This window comes from Schistocerca nitens, chromosome 4 (assembly GCF_023898315.1).
Source record: "Schistocerca nitens isolate TAMUIC-IGC-003100 chromosome 4, iqSchNite1.1, whole genome shotgun sequence".
Lineage (NCBI taxonomy): Eukaryota > Metazoa > Arthropoda > Insecta > Orthoptera > Acrididae > Schistocerca > Schistocerca nitens.
The window spans coordinates 733,510,266-733,523,453 of record NC_064617.1 but is presented as its reverse complement, the minus strand read 5'-3'; the positions used below and the strand labels follow the sequence as shown (position 1 = coordinate 733,523,453).

Sequence of the window (13,188 nt, the reverse complement as noted above, 5' to 3'; positions counted from 1 at the left end):
AAGTGTTTGTCTACCCGTCCACTTTCTGGTGCATTGCTGATAACGTAGGCTTCCTCAGTACCTGCTGTAAGACATACCAATAGTATAGGAATAAACTAGATGACCAGAGCTCAGTCCGTTTATACATTTCCATTGAAGGGCTACACCACTCGTCCGTCTTCTCCACACACGTACTTGTTTATATATATATATATATATATATATATATATATATATATATATATATATATATATATATATATATCACTGTAGACTGTATTTGCTTTACGAGGACACAGTTCAAATAACAAAATAATTTTCTGTATTCACATTAACATCAGTACTCAGTAAGCCAGCTTACAATGTAAAGAGGGTACATCGGATGCCTTTATCATTCCCCCTCCCCCCTTCTGATCATATTCGTCCATTATGTCGGTAAGCCTCGGCATGAGTTCCAATTTCTGGATATATTAGTTAGAAAGTAACAGATCGTCCCACTCCTCTTTAATGCACGCTCTCGCTATTGTGACAGCGTAACCTCTTCGTGATGCACGATGCCTCTCTGACAGTAACTCTCATGTGCAGTTTGTTGAGCATACACCGATCAGCCAAAACATTATGACCACTGCCCAGTTAGACGTTGGATCGATCCTGGTGGCGCTGCGGGCACGTGACGCGGTACAAGATGTATGTAAGCGAAGCAGACACGGATGGGAATCATCCTAGCAATGATACGGACTGCAAATGAGAAAATCTATTGAAATAAACGACTTTGACAAAGGGCAAATTATTACTATTCAGAGCCTGAGAACGAGTGCCTCGGAAACGGTGAAGCTGGTCGAGTGTTCACGTGCTACGTGAGCACCTGCGGAAAGAGGTAGAAGGATAATGGAAGTTCCTCTAGGCACTAAATGGTTGGACGTCCAAGACTCTTCACAGAACGTGGGATTCGCAGGCTTGCCTGCTCCGTAACGTAGGACAGATGGTGATGTGTGGCATCTCTGCCGAAAGAACACAATGCTGGTGCACGCACATGTGTTTCGGAGCACATCGCTCATCGTACATTGCTGAGCGTGGAGCTCCGCTGCAGACGACCCCTACGTGATCACATGTTGACCCAACGGTATTGTCAATTACGATTACAGTGGGCACGGGACCATGGATATTCGACCTTCGATCAGTGGAAACGTGTCGGCTCTTCGGAAGAATCGCATTTTCGCCATACTAGATTGATGGTCGTCTCCCCAAACGCTGTCACCGAGGTGAACGGCGGCTCGAAGAGTGCTGTGCCTCACGAACGCAGGATGATGGGAGCAGTATTTTGCTATGGGAGACATTCTTCTGCGCTTGAATTGGACCTTCGTAGTAATCGATGACACGCTGACAGCTGCGAACCACCTGTATCCCATCGTGCTTGATGTCTTCCCCCACGACGTTGTCATCCTTTACCAATACAAGTATCCGTGTCTCAGAGCCAGAACCGTGCTAACGCGGTCTGAGGAGCACTATAGTGAATTCACGTTGGTGTCTCGGCGACCAGGTCCGCCTGATGTAAATCCTATGGCTCCATTTGGGTCGCTGTCGGCGCCATCACCGCGTACGTAAATCAGCGGCCCGTTATTTACTCGAATTACATGAAGTTTGAGTAGAAATATAATGCCACACATCCCCACAAACCTACCAACAAACTGCCGGATCCCTGACACCCAGATTCAGTGATATATTTCGTTCCAAAGACGACAAACAAGCTATTAAGCAAGTGGTCATAATGTTTTGGCTCATCAATGTACATACCATTTCACTGCTATGAAGTACGCCACCGGTGGAGGGTCACTTCACTTCTAATCCATCTACAGCGCTCCAAGGAGACCATTATGTTTTTTTCCTTTTTTTAAGGAGTCATTAATAGTTTTTCCGCTACAGTTTCCTAGCGTTGCGACCTCTCTATAAGTGATAGCGTTATAATGTAACAGCTGCACGTAGTTTCCGACATGTCGATAAGTTTTCTTATACACATCGACAGAGGTAGCCGTCCTATAGCAGTCATGGGACGCCTGAAGTTACTATAACATCTAACCATTTCTTTGTTTTAACAACGATGTGTCAAGTTCTCTCTACTCTCAATCCCTTAATCCAGTCACATAGCTAGGCCGATATTCGCTAAGCTCGTATTTTCTTCACTGGGGACAATACGGAAAACACTCTTGACGCATTCGGCTGTCAGCGGGTGCGGCGTGCGCGGGAGCTCCAATCAGGCTTCCTGGTCGGCCAGAGCAGGCTCTTTCCAGTGTGGGCACGCCAGGCCACGCCGAGGCCGCGTTGCGAAGGCCGCGCCCGACCACATTCTCACATCGCTTTTTTCAGAGCGCTATTGTTCCTCCGACGCCTGACTACGAGCTATGTAGCTTTCATCCTTTGAACTGCGACCGCGACTCTTGCAACAGGAACGATAATGGAATAAAATGCTCCATCCTTTTGAGCGTGGGTATGTTCCGAGTGCTCCGGCCTTGGGACAGCATCTTTTTACTAGTGATTAAAACTTCCTGGCCCCTGGAGTCGAATCTGCCCACTGTTTAGATTTTGAATAAATATCATCAGCAAGGGTGGCCGAAGACTTCCGGTAAAAGAAGCCATCCATGTTCGGCCACTGGCCTTATCAAAGAGGTCGGAGGAGTGGATAGACGTTCACGTCTCTCTCTCTTGTCCTTGTGGTGGAACACAACTCCAAAGAATCGGCTGAATCAGCTACAATCAAAGGTGTGACGATGCAGTAGACAATGGAAAGCACTGCATTGAAGACAAATAAAATGTACCCACAGGAAATGTGTCCTGTAAATGAAAAAGTGTCACGATGATCTCTCCATTGGCCAAAGATTCCGAATTAGTCCCCCATGCTGATCTCCGGGAGTTACCCGCCAAGACGAGGTGACTGTGAGGAAAAAATGTAATAAACGTAACAATCTACAAGTCGGGGAGTGGAATGTAAGAAGTTTTAGAGTGGTAGAGAAGATACAAAATCTGAAAAGGGAAATGTTGAGCCTCATCTAGATAAAAGGCAGGGGAACGAACACAAGGATTTCGGGTCAAACCACTATAGTGTAGTATCAACAGCAGCAGAAAGTGGTATAACATGAGTAGGATTTATTGTAAACAGGAAAGTAGGGCAGGGAACGAGTTAGTGTAAACAGTTTAGTGACTGGGGTGTTCTCATCAGAATCGACAGTAAACCAGGTATACACGTCGTAGTCGAAAACAGAAGATCAAGAGATAGGGGAAGTATAAGAGGATATTGAGCGGATAATTCTGTATGTAAAGTGAGAAGATGACCATGAGGATTGGAAACCAGTTGTAACGAAAGGAGTAGAAGAAAGAATTTAGGGAGAATATGGGCTTGGTAGCAGCAATGGAAGAGATGACTAATTAGATTCTGCAATAACTTTCAAGTAGTAAAAGCGAACCCTCTGTTCAAAAATCGCAAGAGGGGGAGGTACACACCGAAAAGTCCCGGATACATGAGTAGATATTTCAGCTGGACTACAGCATGGCTAGACAAAGATTCCGAAATAAGATTATCGATTTGAAGGAGTACCAAGGAGACGACATGGACTCATATCACAGTTTAGTAATTATGAAGATTAGATTGAAGTTTAAGTGAATCGTATGGAAGAATAATTGTGGAAGTAAGTTGGATACTGAACTCAGGCGCAAGAATGAGACGCGTTTGTAGTTCGCTATAAGATGTCCACAAAGCGATACGACCGGCCGTGGTGGCCGTCCGGTTATAGGCGCTGCAGTCCGGAACAGCGTGACTGCTACGGTCGCAGGTTCGAATCCTGCCTCGGGCATGGATATGTATGATGTCCTTAGGTTAGTTACGTTTAAGTAGTTCTAAGTTCTAGGGGACTGATGACCTAAGATGATAAGCCCCATAGTGCTCAGAGCCATTTGAGCCAAAGCTATACGGAACACCACAGTAGGCAGTTGAAGAGGAGCGAATATCTCTAAAAAGTTCAGTCACACATGGTGGAAAGGCAAACATAGATGCCAGGAAGGTAACTATTAACAAAACTTGGGTAACGGGTGACAGAAGAAGTAACCTACTTAAGTTGATCGACAATAGAAGGAAGAACAAAAATATTGAGGAAAAGACGGGAATGTTGCAATATAAATCACTTAAAAATGAAGTAAACAGAAAGTGAGGGGAAGTCAAGGCGAAATGGCTACATGAAAAATGTGAAGAAACAGAAAAATAGTTAATCATCGGAAGAACCGACTATATCATATAAAAAAGCCAAAACAACCCTCGGTAAAATTAGAAATAAGGAAGGTAAAATTAAGGGTTCAATGAAAATTACAGTGTTAAAAGTGGAGGAGAGTGTGGATGGTTGGAAAGAGTACATTGAAGGCTTCTAAAAAGGGGAGGTTTTGTCTGGAATTGTGTGATGACGTGACAGAAGAAGAAGTTGCAGTCGGTATGAAGTAGATGGAAGATCCAGTATTAGAATCGAAATTTAAAAGAACTTTGGAATACTTATGATTATGCAAGTCAGAAGGAATAGATAACATCCATCCCTTTGGGAAAAGTGACAACAAAATGACTATTCATATTGTTGTGCAGAATCTATGGGACTCCCGCCATACCAGCAGACTTTCGGGAAAACACATCATCCACACAACAGCATCAAATTGCAACTGTGAGAACTATCACACAATCAGCTTAAAATCACATGCATCAAAGTTGCTGACAAGAATAATATATACAGAAAAAAGGGAAAAAATTACGGATCAGTTTGGCTTAAGAAAAGGTAGAGACACCAGAGAGGCAGTCATGACATTGCGCTCAGCAAGACTGAAGAAAAATCAAGACACTTGTCGACCTGCAAAAAGCTTTCAACAATGTAAAATGGTGCAAAAATATGAATAAACTACAGAGAAGGAAGGGTAATATCAAATATATACAAGAACCAAGAGGAAACAATAAGATTAGACGATCTAGAACGATGTGCTCGTATTAAAAAGAAGCAATAATGGAAATAAACGAGTTTCATTATTGGGATTAAAATTCAATGTGAAAGGATATCTATAATAAGATTCGCTAATGATATTGCTACCGTTTAATGAAGGAGATGGAGAAGTACAGGACCTGTCGGATGGAATGAACGTTCTAATGAGTACAGTAACGAGAAGTAGCAGAGAATAGCAAGAAACTGAACATCAGATCTGGTATTCAGAATGAGATTTTCACTTTGCAGCGGAGTGTGCGCTGATATGAAACTTCCTGGCAGATTAAAACTGTGTGCCCGACCGAGACTCGAACTCGGGGCCGTACAATCTCAGTCCCGAGGTCGAGTCTCGGTCGGGCACACAGTTTTAATCTGCCAGGAAGTTTCAAAACTGGTATTACTAAACAGACGAAGTTAAGGAAATATGCTACATTAGAAGCAAAATAACCCATGATGGACGAAGGAAGGAAGACATAAGAAGCAGAGTAACAAAAGCAAAAAGGGAATTCCTGGCCAAAAGAATTCTATTAGTATCAAACATGGGCTTATTTCTGAGAAAGAATTTTCTGAGATTGCACGTTTGAATCACAGCATTGAATGGTAATGTATCATGAACTGCGAATGAAAAGTGAACAGAAGAGAATCGAAGCATTTCTAGGTGCGGCGCTACAAAAGAATGTTGTAAATTAAGTGGGTGACAAAATACGGAATGAGCAGGTTCTCTGCAGAGAAAAGAGGAAAATTGTCGTGAGTGGAGAACACAGAACGCCAAAACATAAGCAGAGAACTGCCCCTGTTACGACACGAAAACAGAACGACATGTGCATAGTGGCCTGGCAGTGAACTTAGAAGATGGGAAACTAAGGCGTGAAAATGGTATATTACTAGTACTAGATAATAATATTTTCCATTTAGTGTCTCTGGGAACGTTTTCGTGACCTTGTAATATAACATATTGAACAAATCTCAATCATAAACTTGGATTAACTTCTCGTAGCTGTGGTTCAGGATCATACAAAATTTTGTAAGAAGGCAAAATGAAATTAAAAAGAGGCGTGGACTACTGTAAAAATTCCAAGAGCTCGTATTCAATAAAGAATCAAGCAACATATCACTTACTAGCACATACGCCTCACAAAATGGTCCAACGGTAAAATCAGAAAAAATTCAGATCTCACATAGGTGTGGCAAAACTATATTTGCTGTCAAACTGGCTCGAGATATGCCACAGTGGTTGATACAGTATCGAGCCTGCTCGAACAGTCTTGTGACAATTGAGTAACGCGGCGCGAGTGCAAGGGGCGTGCGAGAATCTAAGAAGTAGATATAACAGGTTGTATTTCTATTTAAAATTGCACAATTTCACATAGAACACAGGAGGAAATAACGTAAAATTCTAACAGCGTACAAACTTCTGTTGTACTCGTATTAAAACAAAGAGTTCTCATATAGTACATACGGATAGCCTGTAAAAGCGTGTCCCAGGAGGAAACGTCAATATTCAGGGATATGACAGGAACGCTCATCTGAAGCAAGAAACTTTATATGAACATATTGCCCTATTCCGAAAGCTTTACAATTTAGAATACATTTAATATACATTTGTTTCTGTGGTAGTATCGCGCACGTGTGTTTCTTACCAATCCAAAATCTTTAACATTTTGTTCCAGCCCACCCTTCCTCGTTGATTTCAACTTCTTTGCTCGGGATGTCTTTCTGCCATTAAATTAGACCATTATCTCTCAGCTCTCCGTGGTATATTACGAGTAAAGTAGTGCGAGGAACTGAGTGTGTACCAGAGAGAAGCAACAGTTAACTGTGTTTGTACACGAGCTGTATAAAATGCCACACATTTACACTAATGAAGACAGTGCAGATAGGGTGTACGGTTACTGCTTCTACGCTGGTAGTGCTCCTGCTGCTTTTGCCCGCATCTCGTGGTCGTGCGGTAGCGTTCTCGCTTCCCACGCCCGGGTTCCCGGGTTCCATTCCCGGCGGGGTCAGGGATTTTCTCTGCCTCGTGATGGCTGGGTGTTGTGTGCTGTCCTTAGGTTAGTTACGTTTAAGTAGGTCTAAGTTCTAGGGGACTTATGACCACAGCAGTTGAGTCCCATAGTGCTCAGAGCCATTTGAACCTGCTGCTTTGGAAGAATAAATGGCTCTGAGCACTATGGGACTTAACATCTGAGGTCATCAGTCCCCTACAACTTAGAACTCTTTTAAACCTAACTAACCCAAGGACATCACACACATCCATGCCCGAGGCAGGATTCGAACCTGCGACCGTAGCGGTCGCGCGGTTCCAGACTGAAGCGCCTAAAACAGCTCGGCCACAACGGACGGCCATGGAAGAATACCATCGGCGATTCCCGACATGTCGAATTCCTGATCGTAGAGTGTTTACCAGGGTTTTCGGCACGTTTCGAGAAACACGTGTTCTTGTAAGTTCACATTTCCATCTGAACGTGCAGTTAAACAAGCTGTGCAGGAACAACAACACTCTGTTGAAATGGTTCTCTGTCGATAACTCCATAAAGCAAATATTCATGGACGAGCTGCTATTCCAAAACCATTAGTGACGACAACCAACGCAAAGAAGCATAAATCCTGGACGGCTGATCAGTGGACGTTTTCGTTATTTGCAACATCGAACCGGGTTTACGTCTGGAGAATGCCAAAAGAAGCCTACAGTCCTGTCTGCTTGATTCCGACGGTTAAGCGTGGAAGTGGGATAGTGTGTGCAGCCATATCATGGTATTCTGTTCGTCCATCATTAGTCTCAAAGGGCGTGTTACAGCCAACGATTATATGAACATTTTAAGAGATCAGGTGCACCCCATGATTCAAATGTCGTTCAGCAACAATGATTCCATATTTCAGGACGACAATGCACCCATTCATACAGCTAGGACAGTACAATCGTGATATGAGGAGCACGGAACTGAGCTGCAGCGTTAGAAGAGTTTCTGGATCGAAGAGTGGCATAACATTCCACTGGAGACTGTACAATCATTATATGCCAATATTCCAAGAAGAATCGCAGCTGTATTACGAGCAAATTTGGGTCCAACCCCTTACTAATAAACCATTCCCTAGTAATAACAGGTGTTCATATTATTTTGCATGTCCCCTGTACAGATATGTACAACAAAGGTGTAGAAGATAATAACTAAGAGTTTTCACATAAAAAATTCGGGAGCATTGCTTTACAGCCCGCCGTCGTACTAACGACTGTGAGACATTGCACCACATGTTCCGGGAATAATGACTGCTTAAATGTCTTTATGCGCGTTACAGTCAGCATAATTTTTCTCGTGGTACATTCAGAAGCAGTATGCGAAGAGTTCGGCCATAGATCTAGATGTTCCAGTTAATAGGGGTACTTTGCGAGTAGCCTTCCTCGGGGCAACTGTCGTCTATATTCAGTCGTCTTCGAATTGGTCTTTCAGCATTTCCTGTATATTAGTGAAATTTGGATAGCAGAAAACCAACGAAAACTGGATGCATTTTAAACGTGCCACTATACAACATTTAAAATTACACTGCACGTGTTTTCATCACACTAACTAATGTAATTACGATTAGCTATAAACTTTTTAAGGCGACCATTAACTTTGGTGACGACGTTAAATTCACCTTTCAATGCTTCGTATTTTTCCCAATGACGCTCACCTTCTTTGTAAACGTCTGCCTTTTGGAAATGCCCATCAGAAACAAGACGTCGTCAGTTTTCTGGAAATGCTTGCCATTGAGTGGTTCCTTCACCTGAAGAAAGAGGAGGAAGTTACTGTATAGCATGTCAGGAAAATACGGGAGGAAGAGTAAAAATTTGATAGTCCAAAGAAATAGCATGTGTGACTGTGTCATGAAGAGGATGAGCTCGGATGTTGTTGAGAAGCTGTTGATAGCTTTCCGTGACGCCTTCCGTAATATCTTCAGCTTTCGATACTATACCGCTGTGATGGTTTGCCTCTTACCAGCATAATCTGTCAACTCCACACCATAGCAGTTCCGAAAAACACTCAGCAACTCATTGCCCGGTAATGGTTGCCTCTGCGTCGTTTTCGGTAGTTGTGAAACTACCTATTTCCACTGCTTTGCTTTTCTCCTTTATCTCGAGATCATAGTGAAATATCCAGCGCTCTTCTTTGGCGATTCATATAATCAATAAGTCATCCGCACTGGTCTGATCCAGTTGCAACATTTCTGTGGCTTTCTCGGTTCAGCTGGCTGTCTGAATGGCGCAAACAGTATTGAAACCCAGCTGAAAACTGAGACATGATTGTCTTTCTACAGTCGTCCCTACTTTGATATACATGTCTTCGAGCACTTCGGCCTCCACATCTGTTGCAAATCCCATTTCTTTACAGAGGGGTGGTCCTCCACTTCGCCCTTCATCTTTCTTACTTGTCTGACCAAGCTTGAAGTGTCTACACCTCAGTATCATTCCATGGGGCACTTCGACCAGCTCAGAAGGAACTGTTGCCCTTCAAATGCGGGAAAGGAATTGCAGCACGAGACTGCATCATGTACATCGACGTCGCCACTTAGTTTTGGCTTCTGTAGCTGTGTGATAAAGCACTGTGGCGCAGGTATCTCAATATGTACCAGGGTTGCAGACAAGTTCTTGTAAACGGACAAAAAATTAACAACGTAACTTCATATTTTCGAGATGATAATTTTATGTCTATTGCTGATACAATCATGAGCTCTGAAAGGTGATGCGTATCTTACCCTGTGTGATGTACAAAACAGCCAGATTTCAGGATCAAATTTTTTGTTTAAGTGGTGACTAGATCTGAGTTATGTGAATCCATTTTCAAATCATCCTGTGACATGGAAAGTTAAAATTACAGTTTATCCAATAAATTGTACCCTATCCCCGTCAACTTATTTTTTCCCGGAAGGTACTTCATTTCTTGCCTCTCTCCGGGATGGATGTTTCTCTTTGGTTTTAACCCTTTATGTATTTTACGCATCTGACACCCTGCTTCACTACTCGTTAAAATACACATATCATGTTGTATACCTTTATGAAACATAGCATTTTGGACAGTGGAAGACACAACCTAGCATTTTAATTTCTGTTTTACCTAGGAAGTCATTAAAAATATTTTCAATGGTGTGTATTCTGTTAGGTTTGCTTCTCGTTAAGTGATTTATGAGTGTGAAGTAATTAGAAAGGTAATGCTTTTTTCAATGTCATACTATGTTTCTTTCCACAGCATTTATGGTTCACAACGAATGATGTTATGAGTCACCATAGCATACGACTTTTGTTTATGTACGCCGTATGTGGCGCTGCTGTTGTTTACTGTTCTTCGCTTTTAAATGTCTTGCTGTTTTCGGGAAAAATTTTAAAGAGCGTTCAAAATTCTTGCTGTTTCTGGAAAATTAAAAAAAAAAAAAACGGAATGTGGTAGTTGACTTGTACTTCCATTGTATTAATTTTTTGCCCTTGTTGATTGGTAATTGTAATAAAATTCACTGCATCCTTATGGAACGCCCCCTACCTGTCGTTTCCTTGTGCAAGTGTAGGAAGTAGACTATCAGTTGTATGTTTGTCCTGCTAGTCTTTACTGAAAAACTTGACGTTGATATAAATGTCTGTACAATCATAACATTGTTTGAATGCTGTTATCGAATATAGCATTTGGTCCGTTTGGTATAAATATCCTGTATGACATGCTCTGTATCTTGTTATATCCACTACATTTTTGTAGCAAGTTATTAGATAAATTGTGATTTTAACTTTCCCTTCCACAGGATGATTTGAAAATAGGTTCAGGTTACCTAAAACTTGTCATCAATTAAATACAAAAGCTATATCTTGGAACTTTGGCTGTTTTCTACATAAAACTGGTTAACACAATTTGCTCTCCTGTTATCAACACAGCATGCTGCAAAAAAGTATCTTACCTTGCTCTACACCTTCCTCTGATGCAGAGCCAACCAGCTGAGTCCTTCTTGGTGCTGTAATTAGTCACTGAAACTTTGCTTGTCTCAGTTACACGTTTTACTGGATGAAAATTGCTTGACGCATTTCGATACTACATCTTTTCCAAGGGTTACGTATAAGTATATACAAGGTATTATAAGTAAGTAATGGTTACATAAATGTGACAATGAATCTCCTAAAATTCATCGATATATCTTCCGAAATTTTAAAAATATAAAAAAATGTTCATGCTAAATACTCTTGAAACCGAGTATATTCTGTCTCGTTATCTGTTGAGTACCACAGCCAAGAGCAAACGGATCATAACGCTGCGTGATCTTAATTAAAGTCGGAGGCAGGAGGGCACTGGTGCAGTGATACGTTTGCTGATTACCTACACGATTGTGTTTATAAATTTTTAAAAATTTTAAAAAGTTAAGAAGTAATCTTAAAACTAACAAATTGTCTATTACATTTGTCCTACAAGTAATTGTATTCTAACAGTAGTAAGTGGAGTTAAAACACAAACCAATAGAGGGTGTTGCATTTAGAGAAAAAGTACTAACTAGAGTTACATCACAAACCGATAGATGAGATAAATTGTGACAAAACTCACCATTTACGTACACAGTAAATACGAAACTCATTATACGTCTCTCATTTAAATTTACTTGCAAAAGCCTCTGACAGGCTGCAAATGCAAGAAGTGTAGTGATGAAATGAGTAAAATTACTTCATATTGTTCTTTAAGAGATCGATGTGAAAGCACAGTCCTTCATAGGAAGTACATGGGTAAAATATCGTAGTGCAGGTACAGAGTTACTGATTTACTTATAAACTGTATACGACCGTAGCCTCATTGTAAATATTAACTGCTATATGCAGTTTATGATAGACAACATTATGAACCTACTTGGAGTATATAAAATTCATTAGTTAACGATAAAAGTTACATTTATGCCAAGAGGTGTGCATTAATCACTGCGTATGTGTGCATGGAATGAAGGGAAGGAAGATAAGAATAAATCGTTAAAATTGGGGACGAAGATGGGGGTGGTTGGGGGGTGGGGAGAGAGAACAGACCTGTCGTGGGGGTGAGGCTGAGTACGAGGTATGGGAAAGGTTGAGATAAAGTGGGTATCAATGACGAAACAGAATGAAGGAGAACGAAGGGAGTCCTAAGAGACAAGGTGGTGGGAAAGAAGGGGAAATTACATTGGTTTTCAAAAGATAACATAGTAGCCATGAGGTTAGTGCAGTGCCAGTTACATTTGTCTTACAATTAAATGCATTGTGCCCTTATGTGGATCTCCAGCCCATAGAAAGAGATGTCATTGCTTCTTCTTGTGGTTCTGGTCTTCAGTCCTGAGACTGCTACTCTATCCTGTGCAAGCTTCTTCATCTCCCAGTACCTACTGCAACCCACATCCTTCTGAATCTGCTTAGTGTATTCATCTCATTGCTTATGGAAACAAAATTCAGATGGGAAATACACAGCACGTAACTGACTCCTCAGTTCAAACTGTTGATAAGAACGTGTGACACAATCAACTACCTAAAACTATGTGGTCATCACCTTACATTGATCATTTACCAATAGATGTAATTGCAAAGTTCTTCAGAGATACATGCATAAACTTTGCTATTATTAATACAAAATTGGTGACATTACTGTGAAATATATATATTCAGTCTAACTGTGGACGGTCACTACTATTTATCGTTCATCATGGACACTATCACGCACATATTTCAATTACATGAAATCATGAAATATCTATGCATTGTATTATGTATCTTAATTGGTTTGCACATATCACTGTATGTATTCAGGAATGCAGTATTGTACAGATGCATTTTAAGTGAAGAAAGGAGAAGGATAAAAACCAAACATTAAAAAATACATGGGTGTATAGGAGGGGGGAAGAGTGGCTCATAATAAGTGGATGTCGGAAGGGTGGGGAGAAATATAAGGATTTTCAATGTTAACAAAGTAACGTCGAGAATAGCGTACTATCAGTACATTTGTTATACAATTAATTGCATTGTGGCACTCCAGTAGAGGGTGTGGCCGAGAAAAGCGAAGTTTCAAGTGGGCACGACATCTTATACTGCGTTTTTGCAAACTATCAATAACTGGTAATTTTTCTTGGATGTATTTAATTGTATGATAAGTGAAACCAGCAATGCGCTAGCCTCAAAACTACTTTGTTATCTTTTGAAAAACCCCGTAATTTAACCCTCCTTTCCCATCTCCTACCAGCTAGC

The 13,188-nt window shown here is 41.3% G+C and overlaps 1 protein-coding gene across 1 annotated transcript in view; it reads left to right on the top strand.

The window, feature by feature from the left end:
* The window catches only part of LOC126252932 (loricrin-like), an 86,011-nt gene that overhangs the window by 64,914 nt on the left and 7,909 nt on the right, over nucleotides 1-13,188 (top strand). The window lies entirely within an intron of this gene.